The following is a 15,303-nucleotide window of genomic DNA, read 5'->3' as shown; positions in this document are numbered from 1 at the left end:
TTACGCTATTATTTTGTTAGCTTACCTTATTAATAAATAAAGATACTTTACAAGCTGAATTTGAAATGGATTAAAACTACACTAAAAAACTTGCGGTACTAGTCAATACTAAAATCTTAATTCCAATTTTAAACAAAATACATACATGTATCATATTAAATATTAAATGGTGGTTCAAAATCTTATGATTAGAGTTCAACTCGCACTTAACTATTTTTATTTACCTTTAAATAAATTAAAATTTCATATACAACTTCAGTCGCAATTAACACACATCATTTCACTTTGGTTAAGTAAAGTGCACTTATATTTTACAATCTCTAATAAGCAATTAATTAAAAAAAGAACGAGCGTCAACTTAACCTAAAATAATGTTTATTTTTAGATTTCTGTACCTACATCTAATTGTAACACGACAGTGATATCACGAAGTATCTCGTTAAATGTGAGATCGCGACAAAAGCAAAAATGTTGACCTAAAAATGCAGAAACACCTACAGTGTACTTTAAGCTTAATTGAATGCGAAAAAATTATCAATCTGTCGACAGATTTATGACAGAAACTGTCACTGGTTTCTGTACTGACGTCCTCGAATTCGATATCTGCTTAAAGAAACAATTGTGTAGGTGTACGATTAGTCTATTTGCTTATGTACTTCATTTGTTAAAGGTAATATTATTATATATATTATAAAATGTATTATTATTATATACGTTTTTTTTTTGTCTATGGACTGCATACCTTAGCGCTCTGAATGCATCAATTATCACGACTTAAAATTTTTCAACAACCAGCACGCGTTCAGCATAAACATTATTTTAGAAATATAGATTTTACTACCAAAACAATAAGGATGGAATCGGATCCAGAAATACCAAACTCACACCTGGACAACAAGGCGTAAAATTAAACACATGATAAAACCGAGCACACGGAAGATATTGAACGTTCCAATTTCCTGTATTGAAATTCTTTCCTCTATTTGCGTGATGTTAGTAAAAATATTTCTAACAGACGGAAGGGTCCATAAACTGGGGCGTTGCATGTAGGTCAGTAAATCATATGCAGCTCAAATTATACATATACCTCAGCATTAAACCAAAGTCGATAAGTTATGTGGGAAGTAGAGTCCTATTTCGAACCTGTGTTTTAGTAGCTTATTGTTGGAGTTTGGTATAAGCATTACGTCAGAAAGCAATGTAATGTACTCAAACATATTTCAATAAACAAAACATAAGCATTAAAAAATTGTAAATACAGCTATTTTTCGAAAAATGTTCTGAAAGAATCGAGAATTCATCCACAACACATAAACCATAAAATCGACTTCGTAAAACGTACACGAAACGATCAAGTAAATTTTTTGAAGGGAAACCTTCTTTTGGCGCACTGCTTACAGATTTTTTCGTAGGTAGTAAGTTAGACTGATCCGTTACGCTCTGAGGTGAAAGGCTCGATCGGGTGAACTCAGGACCACCGAGTGTACCCGAGCGAGAAAGATACAGACAGCTGCTCTTCGCTCGCGTTTCTTTACTATATTTAATTAATACGTAATAATTGTTATTATTAATTTAAATTGATTACGATTGCTAATGAAGTTTTCACTTCTACCGTGCGGTCTTAAGCACACACTATTTTTTTTACTAATTCTATTTCATCATTAGATCTTCAAAAACATAAACCGTAACTATATATTATTCACCAATCGGTCACCAACCAGCCTGCCCAGCGTGGTGACTATGGGCAAAACACATGAGTTCACGCCGTTTTTGGCACGAATTTGTGGAGGCCTATGTCCAACAGTGGACTATATTAGGCTGAAGTGATAATGGCGATGATGATGATATATTATTACTGTAAGTTTAAATTTGCATCTTTATGAAACTAAATACTTAAATATCGAGCTTTGTTGGAAGTTTCGTTACCAATTTTTATGTCACGAATCATATACCCGTATTTAGTAAATTCAACCGAAGACCACGGAAAAACTATTGTTTATCTAAAATGAGATGGTTTCTGCGAATTTGTTACATAACACAAACCGCTCTAACTAGAATTGATGCATCACTATGTTCCGCTGTATTGTTTGTTTTAAACTCGAGTAATTTTCATCAAAAGCTTATGTTTACTGCTGGCATACATAACAAACGAAAAATTGAAGCCGCAGTTTGGCAGTTGCAGTTTAATTAATTTTACAATTTCATTTCATTTACATATACACATATACGATTTTAATTTAATTTACGTTAAAACAATTTCTTTAGGATATTTGTTATACCATGTCTTCATTTCTACTTATTAAAAATATTTGATTAGAAACTGAGTAGGAAGCAATCATCTTCTAAAACAAGACTGAAGCAAAATGTAAGAAATAAACTGGAGAGGAAAATATTAGCAAAATGATTTTGATTTACATTATTATCAACCGCCAACCAAATCATATAAAAAATGAAGGAGGCTCTAAATTCCACTGTATATTTTTATGTGTCACCTCATAACGTTTTCCTGGGTGTACCGATATAGATGATTCTTCACTTTGTTCGAAAGCTGGTGTTTGTCGTAAGATTTAAATTTAAGCCATATCTGATGAATAGGTATTTTTTAAGTTAAATACTTCATAATGCGTATTCATCTCGTAATTGTAATCTTCAACAATTAAAATATAAAGATATTGTAAAGATTTGTTCTTATTGGGAAATATTTATGAAAGTTTTATTTTCTTCTGTGAAAAACGTTGAAAATAACACAACATTCTTCATTTAAATTTTCCAATAATATTATAAGATTCTAACTAAACGATGTCACATCATTTCAGTCCATGAGAAACGTGACTTGAACAAATGAGATCCCAAAACCGTGCCACTTGATGTCTCAAGCATTCAGAGGGTCACACGGGTATGAACTATTAACCAAATAGTCGATTAAAGTCATAAATTTTACTCCAAACTCCTGTGATAATAATCTCCTGAATTATTAGCATCTGAAAATCTGGTTTGCTCTTGAGTCAAGACAATTGTAAATTAAATATTTTGAAATCGTATTTATTATTAGATATATAGTTTTCGTACTATGCCTCAATTATTAATTTAATTAATTAATTTACTTAATCGATATTAAACTACCTAACCCTCTTTAGATTTCTCGTATAATAAAGCTCAGCTTAGTGAATGTATCACTAAGAGGATATTGCGTCCATTATAACTACCAAGTATCGTCGCTGAAACTTCAAACCGAAGTAATTATCAACTATCTCTGGCGACTTTGTAAAGTTCTAGGCTACCTAAAAGTTTATCCATTTTTTAAAACAAGTCTAGACATTTTTTTATGTGAAAGGAAAAAGATAAATGGAACCTGTCATTAATCATTCAATTAGAACAAAATTTTTACGAAGTTATACCAAAAGAAACTTTAACTATTATGAGTTTGATATCGTTAACTGCATACAGTTATTTTATAATAAAGATTATAACTATATTTGCTATTAATGAATAAGTTAAAAGTAACAATTTATAACCAATAATAAGAACATAACATCTTTATTGAAAAAAAAGTGGAAAATCATGACAACAATATTTGATAAGATAAAATCAATTCCACAATTCTACCTAGACATTATTCTTAGCAAGCAACTGCTAAAGATTGTGATATAGAAAACGGATTTTCGCAAAACAATCTTACAAAAAAGCCTGGGTTCAATTGAATTTTCAGATGTGAATTCAAGTATTATCCGATACAGTGTGACTAATCCAAATCGAATAAAACAATCGGAGGCAAATACGACGAACATCTAATCTAGTTATTTAAGGCACGTCTTGAAAAGCAGACAAATATCTCTTTTGCAAAATAGGGTTTTGCAAAATACATTCGTCAATTTAACAACACTAAGATTCTGGCATTCTGTAGATGATATAAATTGATTTCCCCTTTGTGACCGTAGCAAATGGAATTTAGCTGAATATTACTGAAATATAAGTATAAATAATATAGGGCGTAATGCGTTATCGGTGCTATTACTATTAGACGTATTCCATCGGTTGCCGATAAAGTTACTGATAGATTATCAAAGGCTATCGCAGAAGGTAAATCATTCTTTATGGCCTTTGACCTATTGGACCTCAATCAATAAACTATAAGTTTTGGTTGCAGATTGCGATGAGAATACGAAAAAGAAAAATAAACTATTGCTTTTTGTATGTTAAATTCCGTTATATGTCAAATAACTTTATCAACAACCTTTGGAAGAGGACCCTAATGTTTTATTTTTCATTTCTGCGCGTCTGACATGGTCAATAAATTTTAAAATAAACAAAATCTTCCAACGGTGGGTCTTCAATTGGGTTTACTAATAAACATCCAATTCAGATTATATTATCACAATGATTTTTAAGCCGCCGGTCCCAATTGTTATCATGTACACCTGATAGCGATCGTTACTCATAGTAGGGAATATATCCGCCAACCCGCATTAAAGCAGCGTGGTGGTGGATTAAGCTCTGATCCTTCTCCTACATGGGGAAAGAGGCCTATGCCCAGTAGTGGAATATTACAGGCTGAAGCGTATTTATTTGATAACATGGCTTTTTAACAGCTCGGTCACACTAATTCATGAACGAATGCATGATAAATTCAAGCTCGTTCCATAACGGACACTTTTAATTAAAACTCTGTTGCGGTGAAATGGATGAACGTATTTAATTGCGTAATTCTTTTTTATTTATTCTTATCGCGGTGGCACACTCATTCGCGCCTATTAAATTTATATGCTCATATTGCTGCACTTAAAATTCAGCAGGTCATTTATTAAAAATAGTTAACCTTATTTTAAGTATAGTAAATAAAAGGCTTTTTATCTGTTGTAAATTTTTAATTATGCTGTAATTATAATAAAATAGTGCTTAAATGCTTGTCGCGTGATATGACCAGGTGATGTAATGAGGCGTATTTTTTCTGCCATGATAAAACGCTAGATATTAAATCAAAGTAAAAATCTATTTTGATTCAGCCTGTAATATACCACTGCTAGGAACCTTTCTCCGTGTAGGAGAAGTTTCGGAGTTTAATCCACCATCCTGCTCCACTGTGGGTAGGCGGATATATTCCTTACTATGAAATATATCGCTAACAGGCGTCTATGATAACAGCTAGAACCGACAGATCAATGTGTTGGCGTCGTTTGGAGATTTTTTCGTTTAAATAAAAATACAAATAACCGTCCCTAGCGGTTATCGAACCCACAGCTACAGAAGTTTAGGCACACGGTACACGAACCACTATACCAGAATAATATCAAAACGTATAATTACATCCAATAAAAAAACATAATAAAATTAAAAGCAGACGCCAGTTGTTGGCCAGTAACATGTAAGGTTTTTTAATATAAAACTACAAATATAGATAAATAAAAATGTATTAAGAAATATTTAAAATGTGACGTGATACATATACAAAGTCGCTGTGAACCTAAAAATCTTTAAGGTCAATGATCTTGAACTTCAATAAGCTCGACCCTTTAAAACCCTTTTAGGTATATTCCAAACTACTAATAACATACTACATATCACTCTGACTATGTACATACTGTAGAAGTGTTGAGTTTATGATAAATTATAGACGATTAGTTGTGTAGACAATTTATGATGTAAAATATCCTTTGACGGTCAAACCGACCTCATCAGCAACCTACACCTTACTAACGGATATATTACGAACGATAGTCACACAAAACCGAGGTCATTGTATACAAAAGGATTTAATATATTTACATAAAACATCTGTTTCTTCGTACGTTTTTGAAATTTATAATAAATGGATGTTGTTTGTAACTAGTTGATCGAGATTCGTCTGTGCCTAGTTAATAGGAAGCGAATCAACGTTCTCCAGTTCAAATCCAGGTTAGTTAGATTAAGCCCATTTATTTTTAAATATATCTGGTAACTTGTTAAGAGAAACTTCGTTTAAATATATTGCGTTTGTTTACAAATACTTTTTAAATGAAATATTTAAGGAGTTCTTTCTTTTTACATTTATTCAAAACGATGTTGTTCTGAGTTGGTATGTTTATAAAACCATCTTCTAAGAATACTTTTTCATCAAAGAATTTTTAAATAGAGCGTATAATTTCCATTTCTCGTTCTAGGTATGCAATGTTTATAAAAAAATTCATGGTCTAGAACTCTAGATAGTCAACCGATCCAACTCCTTATAAATTAAAATACGATTATATTTTTGTTTATATTTTTTGAGAATATTATAATAGTAAATGTATAATGGTTCAACCTTCATCATTCAATAAGTTAATGTCAAAATTTGACAACAATATTTATACTACTTCATGACTTAAAATATTAGTAACATTAAAAATCACTTTCGAATACGTAGTTGATTAAACTTTAGAAAACTATTGTATTCGAGTATGTGCAGCTATAGCCGATTCTGAATGTAGATTCTATAAAGTAGAATTGGCAAAAATCTTCGTTGATACTTTTTGAAAAAAAAAAATTATCTATTATTATAAATTTAGTCACAGTCCACAGATTACAAAATAAGTCATGTGTTGCATTAAATATAGCACTACTAAAAAATAATTTAATGATTCATAAAATAATTCCAATAAAATATAAAATAAGTTATGTACATTTAATAAATCATAATCATAGTTAATGTCAAATTAAAACAAACCGTACATAAATTTACACTCAAATACCAATTAACCACAGCCACGTAAACAATAGTTCAACACTAAGTGATAATTTGGTGTACCAAGATCCGAATCAACATTTGAATAGGGCGTAAGTATCAAGTTTTTAATCAGGTTACACAAACAACGTTTAAAGTAACAACAGTGTTTGTTTACGTACCCTTTCTAAATTGATGGTTACACGCTAATTATATCAGCATTTGCGCCTACGAAATGACAAATTGATGACGTCACAGTTTACATATTTAACTGACTAGTGAATATATCAATTTCGTTCTTGTTCCGTTATGTATAGTATCAGTCATTAAAAATGCTTCGATTCTTCCTCGCACGGGACAAAGTTGTGTAAATCTATTTAATAGGTATATTGAATGACTTTAACTAGAGATAGCATAGATGACCTTTTTGAAGTAATACTTCTTGACGCACGTTTCACTTGGGAAGTAAGCTGGTGAACTCGTGACGAGAGCGTTATATCAAGTGTGATCAGGCAAGGTGAACGGAAATCGATAGGGAGATATAAGTTAAATGGAGCTAGAGAAGTTTTACTTCAGTCTAGAAAAGTCTAAAAAAGTCTCTAGCTAGCTAACTCACGGCAAAAACACTGTTGTTTTGTAAGAATGAAATTCCTGTGAAATGAAACAGATTCGCTTCAGTTAAGGCTCCAGATTAAAAAAAAATATTTTTACCATTTTCAGTCGAAATCACAATTTTACATAAAATGAAAAGACAAGTTTTGTATGATGTTACATAGTAATTTGAGATGTGCAGCATATCCAACTTTTACCAACCAAAAGTTAAGGCACCGGCTTTTGATTGATTCATGTGGTCACGATAAATAGGCATGATCGCAGTCTGGTGATGGATTTGTATTAATAGAAAGTGATATTTAGTTGATGATCAGTTTTAATCAACGTCACTCGCAAAATCAATACAAAATTTTGATAGACATATTAGGAATAGAATGTGTATGGTGATCAATTCAAGAAATAAGTAACTAGAGATAAGAGAATGAACTAAATAAATAGTTTTATATCGATTGAGATTTTATAGATTTGTGAAGTTAAGCTTCTTTAAAATTATTATGATTTGAAATTCGATGAAACAAGAAATGCATTACGATAAAGAACACATAAACGGAGAGAGAATGGAATAGAATAGAATACATTACTACTCAAAACATGTAACCGAAGCGTTTACATGGCGCTTGGGAACTTTTTCACGAGACCGTGATGATACAATAAATCACAACGGCCTACACCTACCCTTACTACAAGTTTTCAAAAGTTTCGTTTTGTGGTTTTATACAATTAATTTAATCGGTTTTTACTTTACTTATTATTCAGGTTAACGGAATTTGAAATCGATTATCTAGTATTGTAAAATTTTGTGATTGACGAATAACTATTTGAGCAAACTTTTTGTCGATTTCATAAAAGTACAACAAAGATACGTGAAACGCCTGAATACACACAATTAAATAAAATAAATAAAATATCTTTCTTTTTTTTAACAAGACGAACCGTGCCGCATTTTTCGATGTAACATTTATAATTACTCCTCTACCTCTATCGATCAAAACCTGATGCTAGACAGTCTATAACAATAAATAAAGCAAGTATTTCTAGGGCGGCATGCCTTGTGATCAACACATTCAAACACACTATTTAGATAAAAGTATTAGCGTATACAATTATACCTTGGATTATAATAGTTATATTCAGCCACCACCTACGTTTGTTCACACATTCTCAATAATCCGAAGGTTCTTTAGGTGTTCTCGCCTATTTTTTTATTTTTTTATCACTATGCTAAAAATATATGATTGTTTATAAGGCTTTTTAGTTCCACATTTATTTACAAGATTTCGTATGCAAAGTGGCGAAAGTTTAAGGCTTAAACTTAAATAGACTTGTGTTTTATGGGTCGGGTAAAATATATTCAGTTATGTGTCTTCAGTTTTATTATTGTATAACTATGTGGCTCGCGTCACGCGTTGTCACTTTTGTAATATTCCAGTTACATTACGGTTCTCCTTATTCTAGTTTCCCACGCACACAGTCATAATATACGTTATAGCTGCTGAAGGTATATTGCTAAGGTCATTGAGCATTGTATTGCGGTCTCCCTAGAGTCTAACAAAGATGAGTTCCTACGCTGTTACCGTCCTTGTATGAGTTATAAAGGTGATTACAACTGTAAACAGCTTCCTGCAGATTGCGTTATTCTGTCATACACCACACAAAGACCAAATTGAGGTAGAACACAGCAGGAAATATCTTGCTCCTAATTTCGTAGCTGCCTGACTACGGAAGTACCTCAAGCTTACAGAAGATCACATTCAAAGAATATAACTCTCAAGTTGTCTTGTGTTCCTGTAATGGGTAAGGTAAAGCTTCTGAAAAAGGTCGAGGGTAAGGTCGCCAACGTACGCTTGTTTGCCACCCTAGTAGTATAAAAGTAACGCGTGTAAGTCTTATATCTCATGGTCATATATTATTTGATCTCTTACCCTGTATTAAGATTGACATGGTATCACTTATAAATAAACTCTTAAAACTACAAGCACTATAAGCTCATCAAAAATTGTATGTACTAATAGTTGATATAAAAATTATGTAATACGCTCACTAGTTTCCGATATTTCGTAGAATTTACAGTTTTTTATAAATGGAATGACTAAAACTAAGCAATAAGTACCGACTACTTTAAATGTTGCTTGCAGTAAGTACACTAATTAATCTAATACTATTAAACGAGCAATTCTTGTGTATATATATAATCTGAATCTCGGAAACGGCTCCAACGATTTTCATGAAATTTTAGTATGCAGGGGATTTTGGGGGCGATAAATCAATGTAGCTAGGATTCATTTCTAGGAAATATCGTTTTATCCCTGTTTTTAGGTAATGATAAAAAAGGTACAATATCGTTAGAATACGAAGGTAAATTTCGCAATTGTCAATAAAGTTATAATTAGCTCAGGTGGGAAATCGGCCGGTCGGGATCGACCGAGATCACGGTTTAAATCCCGTGTCTCAATCGATTATTTTTTTTATTTTTCCTAATTACACTTATGATGTTTTATTTAAATAACCAGTTCATATTTTTTTATTATTATGTCGGTAAAATCGGAAAATATTATTCATATTTTATCAATATATAATTCGTATTTAAATATAATTTCCAAAAAACACGATTCACTAAAAATATCGAGCCAATAAATAAAAGGCTTTAATTTGCTTGCTATGTATACAAGAAACGTGAAAATTTGTCCGCGCCAAACTCTTCTGCAGTCGCTGAGATTTCCACCATGTATATTGGCAACAGTTCAAGAGGCAAAAGCCCCTTTTAATTATTTGTTCATTATTTTTGTATCAAGAATGCAACAACAGGCCTCAGTTATTGAACTAGTTAAACTTTTTTAAATATTTGTAGCAAACTGGAATGTGATACGAAATTCGTGTCACATCTATTGTGGGGAAATAGCAATAAAAAATATATCCGTAATTTGTGTCAAGCTTTAACAATTGGTATTACGGCTTATGTTTCTAACTTTTATACGTTTTTTTTTCAATATAGCTTAGTATCGGTGCCTAGTATATTATATAAAATGAATCCGATAGGTATAGAGAAAAAACAAGTAATTATGAGTTCAGTCTGCTATTGCTTTTTTTTTTTTGCTGTAAGAACTTTCCGTGCTATGTTGTCAGTTCATTTTATGTTGTGATTTACATTCACATTACAAAGTTATCTACTACGAAATGTTATTTATACCTATATACATAAAAATGTAAGACATTATATTATAAAACTTTTACATTGTACGAATATTACGAATAAATAAAAAGACGTTATTTTAAATTTTAAGAGATTCATAACCCTAAAAGTTTCAGGTTCAGGCATTCCTATAAAGTTATAAAGTTACTTAGAAAGTAAAATTTCTAAGTTAGAATTTATAATATTGTTGAACGTAAACACTAATACAGTTGTATTTATCTATCTTTGATTGCTTATCTAGACATAATTTTAATATGTTTACATTTAATGAAAAGAATATTGCAAAGAAATAAAAATATTGTGGACGTTGCTTTCATTCTCTAATATTATATGTTTGTCTATCTATTGATTAAAGACAAAATATAATCTATAACAATGTTTTATAATAAGTACACATAAGGACGTACAAAGCGTATATGTACGTACGTATTTACGTAAATATTTAACATTTATCTTCATACTAAAATTACTTGATTAAAACATAAAACTAAACTAAATCCAAGTACAATACTATCATAACAGATGGGGTTGTATTACGAAAACTGAAACTCTACCCCTAACAGAAAGGTAATATTAACAGATGGCGCTGAATATACGACATTCATTTTCCATTGCGGTTGCAAGATTTGCAGGTACTAAAGAAGATTGTATGAATTTCGTAACATCGTGTTTGCTCGGGTCTACCTAATAATGTAATGTGTTCGATACATGATATTTGCAGTATTGTTTTTATTTAAATTATCAATGTTTTATTTTAAGTTTGTTTTTAATATGCTGTCCAAATAAGTGTTGATATTTGTTAAAACTTATAAATTAAAAACTTATATGTAATTCTATAGTTCTAAGTCAAAATCGACTCGTTTGGATTTAATTAAATCTGGACACTACTAAATTATTACAAATCTACTTTGTAGCAAAATAAAATATCGTAATAGAAATTGTATGCCTCGGGAGAAATTATGAGACATTTAAATAGGTAATATAATTCCAATATTTCTCGTTTCTAGGTGAAGATGCCTATACCCTGTAGTAGGGTGTATATAGGTTTTATATTATAAGTACTTTCATAGTGCACGCAAAAGTAGTAAAAAAATCATAGACTACTTACTGGAAAAAATTATCGGGATTGGTAGGAAAGCCTTAAACATCGTAAATTTTTTTATAAGCTTGAACGAGTGATCGTAATTTATTTTAGGTACACTACCTTTCTATACAGACATTATAAAATCTATGAAATATTCCGGATTGGAATGATGGAGTGAGGGAGAGTTATAGGCTTTGAAAGGGTGGTTCATGGAAAACCTAATACTGATCTCACGCTATCTTACAAAATGAGACGAAAAACAATTTTAAAAAGCAATTTAAAAGATGTATTAGCGAGGCGGACAGAATATGTGCACAGAAGAAAATTGCTCTTAGCGTGTACAACAACTATTTTAAGCAGTTTTGAAGGGAGACGGCTAAATCAATGAAGATCAATAATAATGACTTATCCTTTAAAGCTGATGGACATATGGATGTTATAGAAGTTGCGAATTTGTTTGCAAATCACTTTGGATACCATCACTCATCACTTTATGACTTCAGCCTATCGCAGTCTACTGCTGGACATAGGCTTCCACAAGTTCGCACAAAAATGGCGTGACCTCATGTATTTTGTCCATAGTCACCACGCTGGGCTGACGGGTTGGTGACCGCAGGGCTGGCTCTGTCGCACCGAGGACGCTGCTGCCCCTCTTCGGGTTATGTATTTCAAAGCCAGCAGTTGGATGGCAATCCCGCCATTGATCGGCTTTTTAAGTTTTAAGGTGGTAGTGCAACTGTGTCATCCCTTGGTCGCCTCCTACTGTCTTACTGCCGTAACCACACAGCAATACCAACCTACCTCTAACCCAATCCCGTCTCGAGCGGCAAATAGTTCCTTAATAGTTATCAATGATAATAAGATAGAAAAGGCAATAAACAGTTAAAATACTAAATATTACAAAATGAGGCCACTATGGATTAAGCGCTGAACATTTCAAATTCTTTAACCCATATTTGCTCAGATTATGCAGTGCACTATTTAACGCTACGCTTTAACGCAGTTACTGCCTACAAAATATAATAAGGAAGACATAACAAGATCATCCAACTATCATTCTATATCCCTAATAACGATAACTCCAAAAAATATTTGAGAGTGTTGTGTGAAAGATAAAGTGCCATATAAAAACACGTGACAACCAAATGGGTTTTAAGGTCAATACGGGAACTGATATGGCTATTTTTACATTAAAGGAAACGGTCTTCCTACTACAAACAAAGAATAACGACTGTATACGGCTGTTTTCTGGACCTGAGTAAGACGTTTGATAGAGTGTCACGTGTCAAGCTCAGGAGTAGGTATGTTGGATCAAGTGCAAGTAGGTACCAGAAACTGTTATAAGTATACTTCGGATTTTGTATGGGCCTCAGCAGAACTCAGATCAGCTTAGGTGAGGAAACCATACATCGGAATCATTCTCCGATAACGACGATATCGACAGACAGAGAAGAGCTATTACCGTGAGAGCTAACATGATCTCGAGCAGATTTCACAATAGCGAAGAAAGGCTAGAAAAATCTTTTTACGCACTTTCTTTATGAGCATGTACATAAACGAGCTGTAGTGTAATTACACACATACAGCTATAAATGCGATTAGAGTGCACTACAACAATACCTACACTGCGAATCATATTCGGGCTTGATAGATATTCCAGTGCCTCTGAAATGTTTGCGGTGCACCGTCTGTACGGTTTTTGGGCGATGAAGAGACATAACATGGCTAACACATTTCTTCGATACTTGTTAAATGAGAGTAAATTGGTTAAAGCCATGGTGGAGATGAATGTCGGATATTTTTGAAGTAACAGGTAGTGTGTAGTAATTTTAATTATAATTTGATAACAGTCATCTAATTGTTTGTTTGTATTTAGTTATTTTATTTTTTCAATGTATTATTATATGAAACAAATAAGTACTTTATTTTAATTTCAATGTAATTAATTTCAATAATTTATTACGGTTTTTCTTTTGTTATAATTTTTCAAATTATCATTTTATTGTAATCTTTTATTTAATTGTATGGAATGCATGTTCTGGAATAAAGAGTTATTATTATTATTATTATTAACCATCACACTAGGTGCTTTACAGTACCTAACTCATAAAAATAGAATCAGTTTAAAGTCATTGCAATTTTCAAACTATCTCGTATACATATCAGATTTCACGAAACCTTAACTCTGTGACCGTAGAGGGAAATGTTCGTCTGTGTTTGACTATTCGACCATGCGAACAAACCATATAACAAGTTACAGTTTATCTCTAAAACCGCTTAAAGGAAATTGACTCGCATGTGAAAGCGGTTTAAATTCAATTCGGATTGTCGTCTTATTTGCATGGAATACATTACCGCTACGGGTAACAGCACGAAAAGCTGGAAATGAATTTATTACGTTGGCACCGAAGTAAAACAAGCCTTAAAGTTATGAGAAGTTAAAGCCTACTGCAAAAACATTCAATAATTACGAGATAAGTGGAATTAACTACGTACTTTACAACATTATATTTATACTATGTAGTTTTATGCAGTTGAAGGATATGTTTTTTGTTCAAGTACATACTTAATTCGCTTTTATATGTTTATTATATACTATTAACTATAATTAAAGTTTAATGATTAAGACTGTTACTTTTTTTAAATATAATAATCAAATAATTCATAACCTAACAAACCCATATAATATCACTCACATTTATATCAATGTACTTGTCGAACCCAGTTTGTTCTGAATATACTAGACAAATACTGTACTTGAAATTAAGGAAACATAAGATTCTAAAACCTGCATTTTAAGAACGTGCAACATTATTAAATATATTTTATATATGGACCACACTTTTGAAGGTCAATTCATATTCACTAGTACAAAATACAACTGTTTCATGAAAGTCATATCGAATAAAAACGCTTATTGTGTGGGTAGTAACTTCTTAATGTAGACTACTGTAAAAATTAAACTAGACGATTGTGTTCTTGAATTAAATATTTAATAAATGTATAGGAAAATTAGTTAAAGAAAATTTAATTGCGTAGATTGGCGTTGTCTATTCTCTCGGCCAAATGAAAAAATATAGTTCTTTAAGGGACAGGACGCCAACGCGTTAGGTGCCTAAATTCCGACAGAGCCATCTGCTCCAATATCTGTATTCATTCAATCGAAATAGCAGATATTTGAAGTTTAACACCTTGTCGTAATGGAATCGTGGAACAAAAATATCTTAAAATAAAGAAATTTTATTATTTAATTCCATAAAACTTTAAAATGTATAATCTTATAAGAGAAAAATAAATAGATCAAATTCTCATTAGTATGTTTAATAACTGTGTTTGCTCTCAAACGAAAAAAAAACGTCTTCAATTACTTCAATTACAAGTAATAAACGTAAGTAGCCGAAAAAAATTAACAAACGCACTAGTCGTCAAGGTTTCTCTGGGATTCTATCATCAGATCCTGGTTTCCTTATCATGTTACCACCCTTTTGATATCTCCTTCCCAACAAAAAAAAAGAATTATCAAATTCGGTTCATAAACGACGAAGTTATCCCCGAACATACAAATATATATATATATATATATACGATCGAATTGAGTAAGCTCCTCCTTTTTTTAAGTCGGTTAAAAAAATTCATACCAAAATTCAAAACAGTTATTTTGGGAAAAGGGTTGAAAGTCAAAATTAGTAATCGCAAACGAAATTGCAGAGAAGACTATACTAGTTAAACAAATAGAAAAGT

The sequence above is a fragment of the Melitaea cinxia genome, chromosome 16 (genome assembly GCF_905220565.1).
Source record: "Melitaea cinxia chromosome 16, ilMelCinx1.1, whole genome shotgun sequence".
Taxonomy (NCBI): domain Eukaryota; kingdom Metazoa; phylum Arthropoda; class Insecta; order Lepidoptera; family Nymphalidae; genus Melitaea; species Melitaea cinxia.
Note: the sequence above shows the minus strand (reverse complement) of the source record.